The sequence below is a fragment of the Lampris incognitus genome, unplaced genomic scaffold (genome assembly GCF_029633865.1).
Source record: "Lampris incognitus isolate fLamInc1 unplaced genomic scaffold, fLamInc1.hap2 scaffold_112, whole genome shotgun sequence".
Lineage (NCBI taxonomy): Eukaryota > Metazoa > Chordata > Actinopteri > Lampriformes > Lampridae > Lampris > Lampris incognitus.
In genome coordinates this window covers 222,804-235,433 of record NW_026611090.1, presented here as the reverse complement: position 1 = coordinate 235,433, position 12,630 = coordinate 222,804, and the positions used below count along the sequence as shown (strand labels likewise).

Genomic DNA, 12,630 nt, shown 5'->3' with positions numbered 1-12,630 from the left:
ATGAGTTAGGCTAAGAGTTTTATCTGCTCAGGCAAACAAACCCACAGCAACAGTGACTACCTTTTCGCAGTAGCCAAGCTAACCATGGCAAAGGCATTTCTGAACATGGAGTGATAGTTTCAGATAAAATTAACGGATGGCTCTTTCCACGTTTCGGTTGGGATAGGGTAAGGGTTTTACCTGCTAAGGCAGAAAATCCTACAGAGAATAACTTCGATAGACAAGCCAACTATGGTAATGGCATTTCAGATGGAATGTACAGAGCTTCTCCGAATAAAAATTTTGGATAAAATTAAGGGTTGGGTCTTTCCACATCTTTTGGTTCGAGTAGAGTTACGATAAGGATTTTATCTGGCCAGGCAGATAATCCCACGGCAACAGAGACCAACTCTTCATAGTAGCTAAACTAACCAGAGAAAAGTCATTTCTGATGGAAAGTACCGAGCTCCTCAGACTGATAGTTTTGGATAACATTGCTGAACAGCTCTTTCTACATATTTCGCTTAGTTGTAAGGGTTTTATCAGCGCAGTCACACAATCCCACAAAAAATGACCACAACAACAGAGAATAATTCTTAGAAGTAGCCAGGCTATCTATGGCAAAGTCATTTCTGAAAGAAAGAACCAAGCTTCTTAGAGTGAAAGTTTTGGATAAAATTAATGGAGGACTCTTTCTACATCTTTCGGTTAGGGATGAGTTAGGCTAAGATTTTTATCTGCTCGGGCAAACAATCCAACACACAATACCACAGCAACAGAGAATAATTCTTCGCAGTAGCATTTCAGAACATGGAATGATAGTTTCAGATAAAACTAACGGATTGCTCTTTCTAAATGTTTCGGTTGGGATAGGGTTTTACCTGCTCAGGCAGACAGACAATCTCACAGCAACAGAGGCTAACTCTTCGCAGTAGAAAAGCTCACTATGGCAATGACATTTCTGATGGAAAGTACCAAGCTTCTCAAAGTGACAGTTTTTTCGATCTTATTAACGTATGCACTTTCTACAATGTTTCGGTTTGGTTGGCACAAGGGATTTACCTGCTCAGGCACACAATCCCACAGCAACAGAGAATTACTTCGTCGTAGACAAGCTAACCACAGCAATGGCACAGCTCTTCAAGTACCGAGCTTCTGAGTGATACTTTCAGGGCAAAAAATTGACAGAGGCCGTTTCTACATATTTCACTTAGGGTAAGGGTTTTATCAGCTCAGGCAGACAATCGCACAGAGACTACCACAGCAACAGAGACTAACTCTTCGCAGTAGCCAAGCTCATTACGGCAATGGCATTTCTGATGAAAAGTACCAAACTTCTCGGAGTGAAAGTTCTGGATAACATTGCTGAACATCTCTTTCTACATATTTCGCTTAGTCTAAGGGTTTTATCAGCTCAATCAGACAATCCCACAACAACAAAGAATAATTCTTAGCAGTAGCCAGGCTATCTATGGCAAAGTCATTTCTGAAAGAACGTACCAAGCTTCTCGGAGTGAAAGTTTTGGATAAAATTACTGGACAGCTCTTTCTACATATTTCGCTAAGCGAAAGGGTTTTATCAGCTCAGACAAACAATCGCACAGAGAACACCACAGCAACAGAGAATGACTCTTCATAGTAGCCAAGCTAACTGCAGCAATGGCATTCCTGATGGAAAGCACCAAGCTTCTCAGAGTGAAAGTTTTGTATAACATTAATGGACGGGTCTTTCTACATGTTTCACTTACGGTAAGGGTTTTATCTGTTCAGGCGGACAAACCCACAGAAATACAACAACAGAGACTAATTCTTCGTGGTAGCCAAGCTAACCACAGCAATGGCATTTCTGATGGACAGTACCAAACTTCTTGGAGGGAAAGATTTGGGTAAAATTAATGCCCGGCTTTTTTACATATTTCGCTTAGTGTAAGAGTTTTATCCGTTTAGGCGGACAATCCCTCAGAAATACAACAGCAACAGAGACCAACTCTTCGTGGTAGCCAAGCTAACCACGGCAATGGAATTTCTGAAGCAAAGAACCGAGCTTCTTGGAGTGAATGTTTTGCATAAAATTAACGGACGGCTATTCCTACATGTTTTGGTTGGGTTAGGGTAAGTGTGTTACCTGTTTAAGCAGACAATCGCAGAAATACAACAGCAACAGAGACTACCCCTTCATTGTAGCCAAGCTAACTACGAAAATGGAATTTCTGATGGAAAGTACCAAGCTACTTGTAGTAAAAGTTTTGGATAAAATTACTGAACGGCTTTTTCTATATATTTCGCTTAGTTCTAATGGCATTATCTGCTCAGGCAGACAATCGCACAGAGAATATCACAGCAACAGAGACTAACTCTTCGCATTAGCGAAGCTAACCACCGCAATGGCATTTCTGAAGGAAAGAACCGAGCTTCTCGGACTGAAAATTTTGGATGAAATTAACGGAGTGCTTTCTAAATGTTTCGCTTGAATTAAGGGGTTTATCTGTTTAGGCGGACAATCTCTCAGAAATACAACAGCGACAGAGACTAACTCTTCGTGGTAGCCAAGGTAACCACGGCAATGGCATTTTTGAAGGAGAAACCGAGCATCTTGGAGTGAAAGTTTTGGACAAAATTAACAGATGACTCTTACATGTTTTGGTTGGGTTAGGGTAAGGGTGTTACCCGTTTAAGCAGATAATCGCAAAAAAATACCATAGCAACAGAGACTAACTCTTCGTAGTAGCCAAACTAACTGCAGCAATGGCATTCCTGATGGAAAGCACCAAGCAACTCAGAGTGAAAGTTTTGTATAACATTAATGGACGGCTATTTCTACATGTTTCACTTACGGTAAAGGTTTTATCTGTTCAGGCGGACAAACCCACAGAAATACAACAACAACAGAGACTAACTCTTCACAGTAGCCAAGCCAACCACGGCAATGGCATTTCTGATGGAAAGCACCAAGCTTCTCGGAGTGAAAGTTTCGGATCAAATTAATGGATGGCTCTTTCTACATGTTTCACTTATGGTAAAAGTTTTATCAGCTCAGGCAGACAATCGCACAGAGACTACCACAGCAATAGAGACCAACTCTTCGCAGTAGCCAAGCTAACCACGCCAATTGCATTCCTGAAGAACCAAGCTTCTCGTAGTAAAAGTTTTGGATAAAAATCAACGGATGGTCCTTGCTACATGTTTTGGTTGACGTAGTGTTTGAGTTTAGGGTCAAGTTTTTCTGCTCAGGCGGACAGTGCCCAACCGCTGGCTTAGCGATACCCCAATATGAGAGTTATGGAGAGATTGATGGGATCAATTTGGATGTTTTTTGTTCTTTACAACTGATCTGCCACTGTCCTGTATTTTGATTAGTTTATCCCGTGTGAAACTTGAAAAATTGCTGGTGAGGTTTGGAGCATTATAAATCTTTTTTTTTTTAATTGAAGTTCTTCGCTATGGCAGTTTGTTTTTAAAGTAAAGTTTCAATAAAATTGATATATTTCTCAATTTTACCAATCAGAGGATGCATCTTGCCTCAAAAGCACACAGCTTGAGATTATCCACCGTTTATCCTGTTTTAAACTTGAAAAGTTGTTGGTGGAGTTTGGAGCATTATAACTGATTTTTTTTTTAATCCAAGTTCACTGCTATTGCAGTGTAATGTTTTTAGGGTTAGGTTTAGAATAAAAGTAATTGATGGCTTTCTCAATTTTTTTTTTCTTTTACCACTCAGAGCACACTCTTTGCCTCAAAAGCACAGAACTTGCAATCAAATCACTTCTCTGTACCTGCTTCATGCTCAGGAAGCAGCACCACAGCTCATCATCGTGGGTGGCGGACTCACACTTAGAAAAATTTTTCAAGCCAAGAACGACAGAAAAGACCGCTGAAAGTGTAGTCTTCTGAATCTTTTGGTTAGGATTAGGTTTGCATAATTTGATGGAAAAGGCATTTCTGATGGAAAGTACCGAGCTTCTCGAAATGAAAGTTTGGGATAAAATTAATGGATGTCTCTTTCTACATCTTTTGGCCAGGGTTGGCGTAGGGTTACAGTGAGGGTTTTTCCTACTCAAAAGTGCTTCCACAGAGAATACTACAGCAACGGACACTTTCTGCCTGAGCAGATAAAACTCTTATACTAAACCTATCCCAACCCTTACAGAAAGATGTATAAAGAGCCATCCGTTAATTATACGCAAACCTTAAGCGTCGTGACAGTATTTTCCGTCAAATACCATTGCCGTGGTTAGCTTGACTTCTGCTAAGAATTAATCCCACAAAGAATACCATAGCAACAGAGACTGTCTTGGCGGTTGCCAAGCTAACCATTGCAATGGCATTTCTGATGGAAAGTACAGAGCTTCGGATAAAAATCAACATAAGGCTCTTTCAACACGTAAGAGTAGGGTTTGTGTTAAAGGTTTTACCTGCTCAGGCAGAAAATCCCACAGCAACAGAGATTAACTCTTCATGTTAGCCACGCCAACCATGGCAATGGCATTTTTGATGGGAAATACTAGGCTTCTCCGAGTGAAAGGTAAGGGTTAGAGAGTTGAATGCCAGAGCCAACATATGTCAACCAGGCGCCTCAACAATGCCCAAATACTGGCTTACAGATACCCCCTGGTTTAGGGTTACGAATTTGGAGAGAGTTTGATCGATTGAGCATAGGATCTATTTGGAGGTCGTTTATTCTTTACACTTGATCCCCCATTGTCTTCCCTCTTGATTAGTTTATCCCGTTTTAAACTTGAAAAGTTGTTGGTGGGGTTTGCAGCAATACAAGTGGGTTTCTTTTATTGAATTGCACTTCTACAATTGTCATGTTTTTAGGGTTAGGACTAAGTTTTAGGGGTAGGTTTAGATAAAATTGATGAATTTCTACATTTTTGCCCCTCCTTTTTACCACACCGAACATGCTCCTTCCTCTTGATAACTACATAAAAGCAACACTGATCGGTCACCAAAAGCACATAGCGAGTGATTAAACCACTTCTCTGTACCTGCTTCGCGGTCATGGAGAAGCACCCAAGGCTCTTCATGGTGAGTGGCGGGACTCGCACTTTAGAAAAACATTTCTCAAGATAAAAACTAAAGAAATTATTCCCGAAATTACTGTTGGGTTTTGATAAACTCAATGGATGGCTCCATCTTTCGGTTACGGTTGGGGTAAGAGTTTTATCTGCTCTGGCAGACAATCCTACAGCAATAGAGACCAACTCGTCGCAGTAGCCAAGCTAACCACGGCAAGGGTATTTCTGATGGAAAGTAGAGAGCTTCTCAGAGTAAAAGCTTTGCATAAAATTAACGGACAGCGCTTTCTACATGTTTCGCTTGAGGTAGGATTTGGGTTAGGTTAAGGGTTTTATCTGCTCAGCCACACAATCCCAAAGAAAATACCACAGCAACAAAGACTAACTCTTCATAGTAGCCAAACTAACCACAGCAAAGTCATTTCTGATGGAAAGTACCGAGGTTCTCGGAGTGATAGTTCCGGATGAAATTAACAGACGACTCTTTCTACATGTTTCACGTAAGAGTAAGGGTTTTATCTGCTCAGCCAGATAATCCCAAAGAAATACCACAGCAACAGACAGTCTTGGTGGTAGCCAAGCCAACCATGGCAATGGCATTTCTGATGGAGAGTAGCAAGCTTCTCGAAGCGATAGTTTTGGGTAAAATAAACGGATGGCTCTTTCTACACGTTTCGGTTGGTTTAGGGTAAGTGTTTTACCTGCTCAGGCAGACAATCCCACACAGAATAGCAAAGCAACAGAGACTAACACTTCACGGTAGTCAAGCTAAACACAGCAATGAAAATTCTGAAATAAAGTACCGACTTTCTCGTACTCAAAATTTTGGATCAAACTAACTGACTTTCTTCATGTTTTGGTTGAGGGTTTTATGTGCTCAGGTAAACAATCTCACAGCAACAGAGACTAACCCTTCGCAGTAGCAAAGCTCACCACGGCAATGGCATTTCGGGTTGGAAAATACCCAGCTTCTCGGAGTGACAGTTTTGGATCTTATTGACGCATGCTCTTGCTACAATGTTCTGATTAGGTTAGCGCAAGCGTTTTACCTACTCAGACAGACAATCCCATAGCAACAGAGACTAACTTCATCGTAGCCAAGCTAACCACAGCAATGGCACTGCTCTTTTCAAGTACCGGGTTTGAGTGACAGCTTCGGAAAAAAAATTTCACGGAGGCTGTTTCTAAATGTTTCACTTCGGGTAAGGGTTTTATCAGCTCAGGCAGACAATCGCACAGAGAATACCACAGCAACAGAGACTAACTCTTCGTGGTAGCCAAACTAACCACAGCAAAGTCATTTCTGATGGAAGGTACCGAGCTTCTCGGAGTGATAGTTCCGGATGAAATTAACAGACGACTCTTTCTACATGTTTCACGTAAGAGTAAGGGTTTTATCTGCTCAGCCAGATAATCCCACAGAAATACCGCAGCAACAGACAGTCTTGGTGGTAGCCAAGCCAACCATGGCAATGGCATTTCTGATGGAGTGTAGCAAGCTTCTCGCAGCGATAGTTTTGGGTAAAATAAACGGATGGCTCTTTCTACATGTTTCGGTTGGTTTAGGGTAAGCGTTTTACCTGCTCAGGCAGACAATCCCACACAGAATACCACAGCAACAGAGACTAACTCTTCGTAGTAGCCAAGTTAACTACGGCAACGGCATTCCTGATGGAAAGTACCAAGCTTCTCGGAGTGAAAATTTTGGGTAAAATTAATGGACGGCTCTATCTACATGTTTCGCTTAGCGTTTTATCAGCTCAGGCACTCAGTCACACAGAAAACACCACAGCAACAGAGACTAACTCTTCGTAGTAGCCAAGCTAACTACGGCAACGGCATTCCTGATGGAAAGTACCAAGCTTCTCGGAGTGAAAGTATTGGATAAAATTAACGGACGGCTCTATGTTTCGCTTAGTGTAAGGGTTTTATCAGATCAGGCAGACAATCGCACAGACAATACCACAGCAACAGAGACTAACTCCTCACAGTAGCCAAGCTAACCACGGCAATGGCATTCCTGATGGAAAGTACCAAGCTTCTCGGTGTGAAAGTTTTCGATAACATTAATGGACGGCTCTTTTTAAATGTTTCACTTAGGGTAAGGGTTTTATCTGTTCAGTCGGACAATCCCGCAGAAATACAACAGCAAGAGAGACTAACTCTTTGTGGTAGCCAAGCAAACCAGGGCAATGGCATTACTGAAGGGAAGTACCAAGATTCTCGGAGTGAAAGTTTTGGATAAAATTACTGGACAGCTCTTTCTACATGTTTCGCGTAGTGTAAGGGTTTTATCAGCTCAGGCAGACAATCACCCAGAGAACACCACAGCAACAGAGTCTAACTCTTCGTAGTAGCCAAGCTAACTACGGCAATGGCAGTACTGATGGAAAGTACCAAGCTTCTCGGAGTGAAAATTTTGGGTAAAATTAATGGACGGCTCTTTCTACATGTTTCGTCTAGCCTTTTATCAGCTCAAGCAGTCAATCGCACAGAGAACACCACAGCAACAGAGACTAACTCTTCATAGCAGCCAAGCTAACTACGGCAATGGCATTTCTGATGGAAAGTACCAAGCCTCTCGGAGTGAAAGTCTTGGATAAAATTAATGGGCGGCTCTATGTTTCGCTTAGTGTAAGGGTTTTATCAGCACAGACAATACCACAGCAACAGAGACCAACTCCTCACAGTAGCCAAGCTAACCACGGCAATTGCATTTCTGATGGAAAGTACCAAGCTTCTCGGAGTCAAACTCTTGGATAAAATTAACGGATGGCTCCTTCTATGTTTCGCTTAGTGTAAGGGTTTTATCAGCTCAGGCAGACAATCGCACAGAGAATACCACAGCAACAGAGACCAACTCCTCGCAGTAGCCAAGCGAACCACGCCAATTGCATTCCTGAAGGAAAGAACCAAGCTTCTCGTAGTAAAAGTTTTGGATAAAATCAACGGATGGTCCTTGCTACATGTTTTGGTTGACGTAGTGTTTGAGTTTAGGGTCAAGTTTTTCTGCTCAGGCGGACAGTGCCCAACCGCTGGCTTAGCGATACCCCAATATGAGAGTTATGGAGAGATTGATGGGTTCAATTTGGATGTTTTTTGTTCTTTACAACTGATCTGCCACTGTCCTGTGTTTTGATTAGTTTATCCCGTGTGAAACTTGAAAAATTGCTGGTTAGGTTTGGAGCATTATAAATGATTTTTTTTTTAATTGAAGTTCTTTGCTATGGCAGTTTGTTTTTAAAGTTATGTTTCAATAAAATTGATAGATTTCTCCATTTTACCAATCAGAGGATGCATCTTGCCTCAAAAGCACACAGCTTGAGATTATCCACCGTTTATCCTGTTTTAAACTTGAAAAGTTGTTGGTGGGGTTAGGAGCATTAAGTGATTTTTTTTTAATTGAAGTCCACTGCTATTGCAGTTTAATGTTTTTAGGGTTAGGTTTAAAATAAAAGTAATTGATGGCTTTCTCAATTTTTTCTTTTACCACTCAGAGCACAATCTTTTCCTCAAAAGCACAGAACTTGTAATCAAATCACTTCGCTATACCTGCTTCATGCTCAGGAAGAAGCACCGCAGCTCATCATCGTGGGTGGCGGACTCACACTTAAACATTTTTCAAGCCAAGAACGACAGAAATGACCGCTGAAAGTGTAGTCTTCTGAATCTTTTGGTTAGGATTAGGTTTGCATAATTTGATAGAAATGGTATTTCTGATGGAAAGTACCGAGCTTCTCAAAATGAAAGTTTTGGATATAATTAATGGATGTCTTTTTCTACATCTTTTGGCCAGGGTTGGCGAAGGGTTACAGTGAGCGTTTTTCCTACTCAAAAGTACTTCCACAGAGAATACCACAGCAACAGACACTGTCTGCCTGAGCAGATAAAACTCTTACACTAAACCTATCCCAACCCTTACAGAAAGATGTAGAATGAGCCATCCGTTAGTTATATCCAAACCTTAAGCTCCGTGACAGTATTTTCCGTCAAATACCATTGCCGTGGTTAGCTTGACTTCTGCCAAGAATTAATCCCACAAAGAATACCATAGCAACAGAGACTGTCTTGGCGGTTGCCAAGCTAACCATTGCAATGGCATTTCTGATGGAAAGTACAGAGCTTCTCGGTGTGAAAGGTTTGGATAAAATTCAACATACGGCTCTTTCAACACGCAAGGGTAGGGTTTGTGTTAAGGTAAAGGTTTTACCTGCTCAGGCAGAAAATCCCACAGCAACAGAGATTAACTCTTCATGTTAGCCACGCCAACCATGGCAATGGCACTTTTGATGGGAAATACTAGGCTTCTCTGAGTGAAAGGTAAGGGTTAGAGAATTGAATGCCAGAGCCAACATATGTCAACCAGGCGCCTCAACAATGCCCAAATACTGGCTTACAGATACCCCCAGGTTTAGGGTTACGAATTTGGAGAGAGTTTGATGGATTGGGTATAGGATCTATTTGGAGGTTGTTTATTCTTTACACTTGATCCCCCATTGTCTTCCCTCTTGATTAGTTTATCCCGTTTTAAACTTGAAAAGTTGTTGGTGGGGTTTGCAGCAATACAAGTGTTTCTTTTATTGAATTGCACTTCTACAATTGTCATGTTTTTACGGTTAGGACTAAGTTTTAGGGGTAGGTTTAGATAAAATTGATGAATTTCTACATTTTTGCCCCTCCTTTTTACCACACCGAACATGCTCCTTCCTCTTGATAACTCTATAAAAAGCAACACTGAATGGTCACCAAAAGCACATAGCGAGTGATTAAACCACTTCTCTGTACCTGCTTCGCGGTCAGGGAGAAGCACCCCAGGCTCATCATGGTGGGTGGCGTGACTCGCACTTTAGAAAAACATTTCTCAAGATAAAAACTAAAGAAATTATCCCCGAAATTAGTATTAGGTTTTGATAAACTCAATGGATGGCTCTATATCTTTTGGTTACGGTTGGGGTAAGAGTTCTATCTGCTCTGGCAGACAATCCTACAGACAATACCACAGCAATAGAGACCAACTCATCGCAGTAGCCAAGCTTACCACGGCAATGGTATTTCTGATGGAAAGTAGAGAGCTTCTCAGAGTAAAAGCTTTGCATAAAATTAACGGATAGCGCTTTCTACATGTTTCGCTTGAGGTAGGATTTGAGTTAAGGTAAGGGTTTTATCTGCTCAGCCACACAATCGCAAAGAAAATACCACAGCAACAGAGACTAACTCTTCATAGTGGCCAAACTAACCACAGCAAAGTCATTTCTGATGGAAAGTACCGAGCTTCTCGGAGTGATAGTTCCGGATGAAATTAACAGACGACTCTTTCTACATGTTTCACGTAAGAGTTTTATCTGCTCAGCCAGATAATCCCACAGAAATACCGCAGCAACAGACAGTCTTGGTGGTAGCCAAGCCAACCATGGCAATGGCATTTCTGATGGAGAGTAGCAAGCTTCTCGCAGCGATAGTTTTGGGTAAAATAAACGGATGGCTCTTTCTACATGTTTCGGTTGGTTTAGGGTAAGCGTTTTACCTGCTCAGGCAGACAATCCCACACAGAATAGCAAAGCAACAGAGACTAACACTTCACGGTAGCCAAGCTAAACACAGCAATGAAAATTCTGAAATAAAGTACCGACTTTCTCGTACTCAAAATTTTGGATCAAACTAACTGACTTTCTTCATGTTTTGGTTGAGGTAGGATTTGGTTAAGGGTTTTATGTGCTCAGGCAAACAATCTCACAGCAACTGAGACTAACCCTTTGCAGTAGCAAAGCTCACCACGGCAATGGCATTTCGGATGGAAAGTACCCAGCTTCTCGGAGTGACAGTTTTGGATCTTATTGACGTATGCTCTTGCTACAATGTTCCGATTAGGTTAGCGCACGTGTTTTACCTGCTCAGACAGACAATCCCACAGCAACAGAGACCAACTTCGTCGTAGCCACGCCAACCACAGCAATGGCACGGCTCTTTTCAAGTACCGGGTTTGAGCGACAGCTTCGGAAAAATTTTTTTCACGGAGGCTGTTTCTACATGTTTCACTTAGAGTAAGGGTTTTATCTGTTCAGTCGGACAATCCCGCAGAAATACAATAGCAACAGAGACTAACTCTTCGTGGTAGCCAAGCTAACTACGGCAATGGCATTCCTGATGAAAAGTATCAAGTTTCTTGCAGTGAAACTTGTGGATAAAATTAATGAACGGCTATTCTACATATTTCACTTATAGTAAGGGTTTTATCTGTTCAGTCGGAAAATCCCGCAGAAACACAATAGCAACAGAGACTGTCTGCCTAAGTAGATAAAACCCTTATACTAAACCTATCCCAACCCTTACAAAAAGATGTAGAAAGAGCCAGCCGCTAATTATATCTGAACCAAAGCTCCGAAACACCAGATATACCATTGCCGTGGTTAGCTTGGCTCCTGCTAAGAATTAATCCCACAAATACCATAGCAACAGACACTGTCTTGGAGGTTGCCAAGCTAACAATAACATTTCTGATGGAAAGTACAGAGCTTCTCGGTATGCAAGATTTGGATAAAACTAACAGACGGCTCTTTCAACACGTTTGGGTTGGGGTTTGTATTAGGGTAAAGGTTTTATCGGCTCAGGCAGCAAATCCCACAGAAAACCCCACATTAACAGACCAACTCTTCGCGGTAGCCAAACTAACCACGGCAACAGCATTTCTGATGGAAAGTACCAAGCTTCTCGGAGTGAAAGTCTTGGATAAAATTAATGGACGGCCCTTTCTATATGTTTCGCTTAGTTTAAGAGTTTTATCAGCTCAGGCAGACAATCGCACAGAGAATACCACAGCAACAGAGACTGACTCTTCGCAGCAGCCAAGCTAACCACGCCAATTGCATTTCTGATGGAAAGTACCAAGCTTCTCGTAGTAAAAGTTTTGGATAAAATCAACGGATGGTCCTTGCTACATGTTTTGGTTTACGTAGTGTTTGAGTTTAGGGTCAAGTTTTTCTGCTCAGGCGGACGGTGCCCAACCGCTGGCTTAGCGATACCCCAATATGAGAGTTATGGAGAGATTGAAGGGTTCAATTTGGATGTTTTTTGTTCTTTACAACTGATCTGCCACTGTCCTGTATTTTGATTAGTTTATCCCGTGTTAAACTTTAAAAATTGCTGGTGAGGTTTGGAGCATTATAAATGATTTTTTTTTTAATTGAAGTTCTTTGCTATGGCAGTTTGTTTTTAGAGTTATGTTTCAATAAAATTGATAGATTTCTCCATTTTACCAATCAGAGGATGCATCTTGCCTCAAAAGCACACAGCTTGAGATTATCCACCGTTTATCCTGTTTTAAACTTGAAAAGTTGTTGGTGGGGTTTGGAGCATTAAGTGATTTTTTTTTAATTGAAGTCCACTGCTATTGCAGTTTAATGTTTTTAGGGTTAGGTTTAAAATAAAAGTAATTGATGGCTTTCTCAATTTTTTCTTTTACCACTCAGAGCACAATCTTTTCCTCAAAAGCACAGAACTTGTAATCAAATCACTTCGCTGTACCTGCTTCATGCTCAGGAAGAAGCACCGCAGCTCATCATCGTGGGTGGCGGACTCACACTTAAACATTTTTCAAGCCAAGAACGACAGAAATGACCGCTGAAAGTGTAGTCTT

At 41.5% G+C, this 12,630-nt stretch overlaps 2 non-coding genes and 3 pseudogenes across 2 annotated transcripts; all 5 read right to left on the bottom strand.

Annotated features, from left to right (window-relative positions):
* Window positions 1–3,688: 3,688 nt before the first annotated feature.
* On the bottom strand, window positions 3,689–3,866 carry LOC130132108 (small nucleolar RNA U3; annotated as a pseudogene).
* A 1,002-nt stretch (window positions 3,867–4,868) lies between these two features.
* Window positions 4,869–5,084, bottom strand: LOC130132113 (small nucleolar RNA U3). Its single transcript, XR_008812508.1, has one exon. It is a non-coding gene; the product is annotated as a small nucleolar RNA U3 (small nucleolar RNA).
* A 3,401-nt stretch (window positions 5,085–8,485) lies between these two features.
* On the bottom strand, window positions 8,486–8,661 carry LOC130132111 (small nucleolar RNA U3; annotated as a pseudogene).
* Window positions 8,662–9,682: 1,021 nt separating this feature from the next.
* LOC130132097 (small nucleolar RNA U3) lies at window positions 9,683–9,904 on the bottom strand. The gene has a single exon (XR_008812500.1). It is a non-coding gene; the product is annotated as a small nucleolar RNA U3 (small nucleolar RNA).
* A 2,550-nt stretch (window positions 9,905–12,454) lies between these two features.
* Window positions 12,455–12,630, bottom strand: LOC130132112 (small nucleolar RNA U3; annotated as a pseudogene).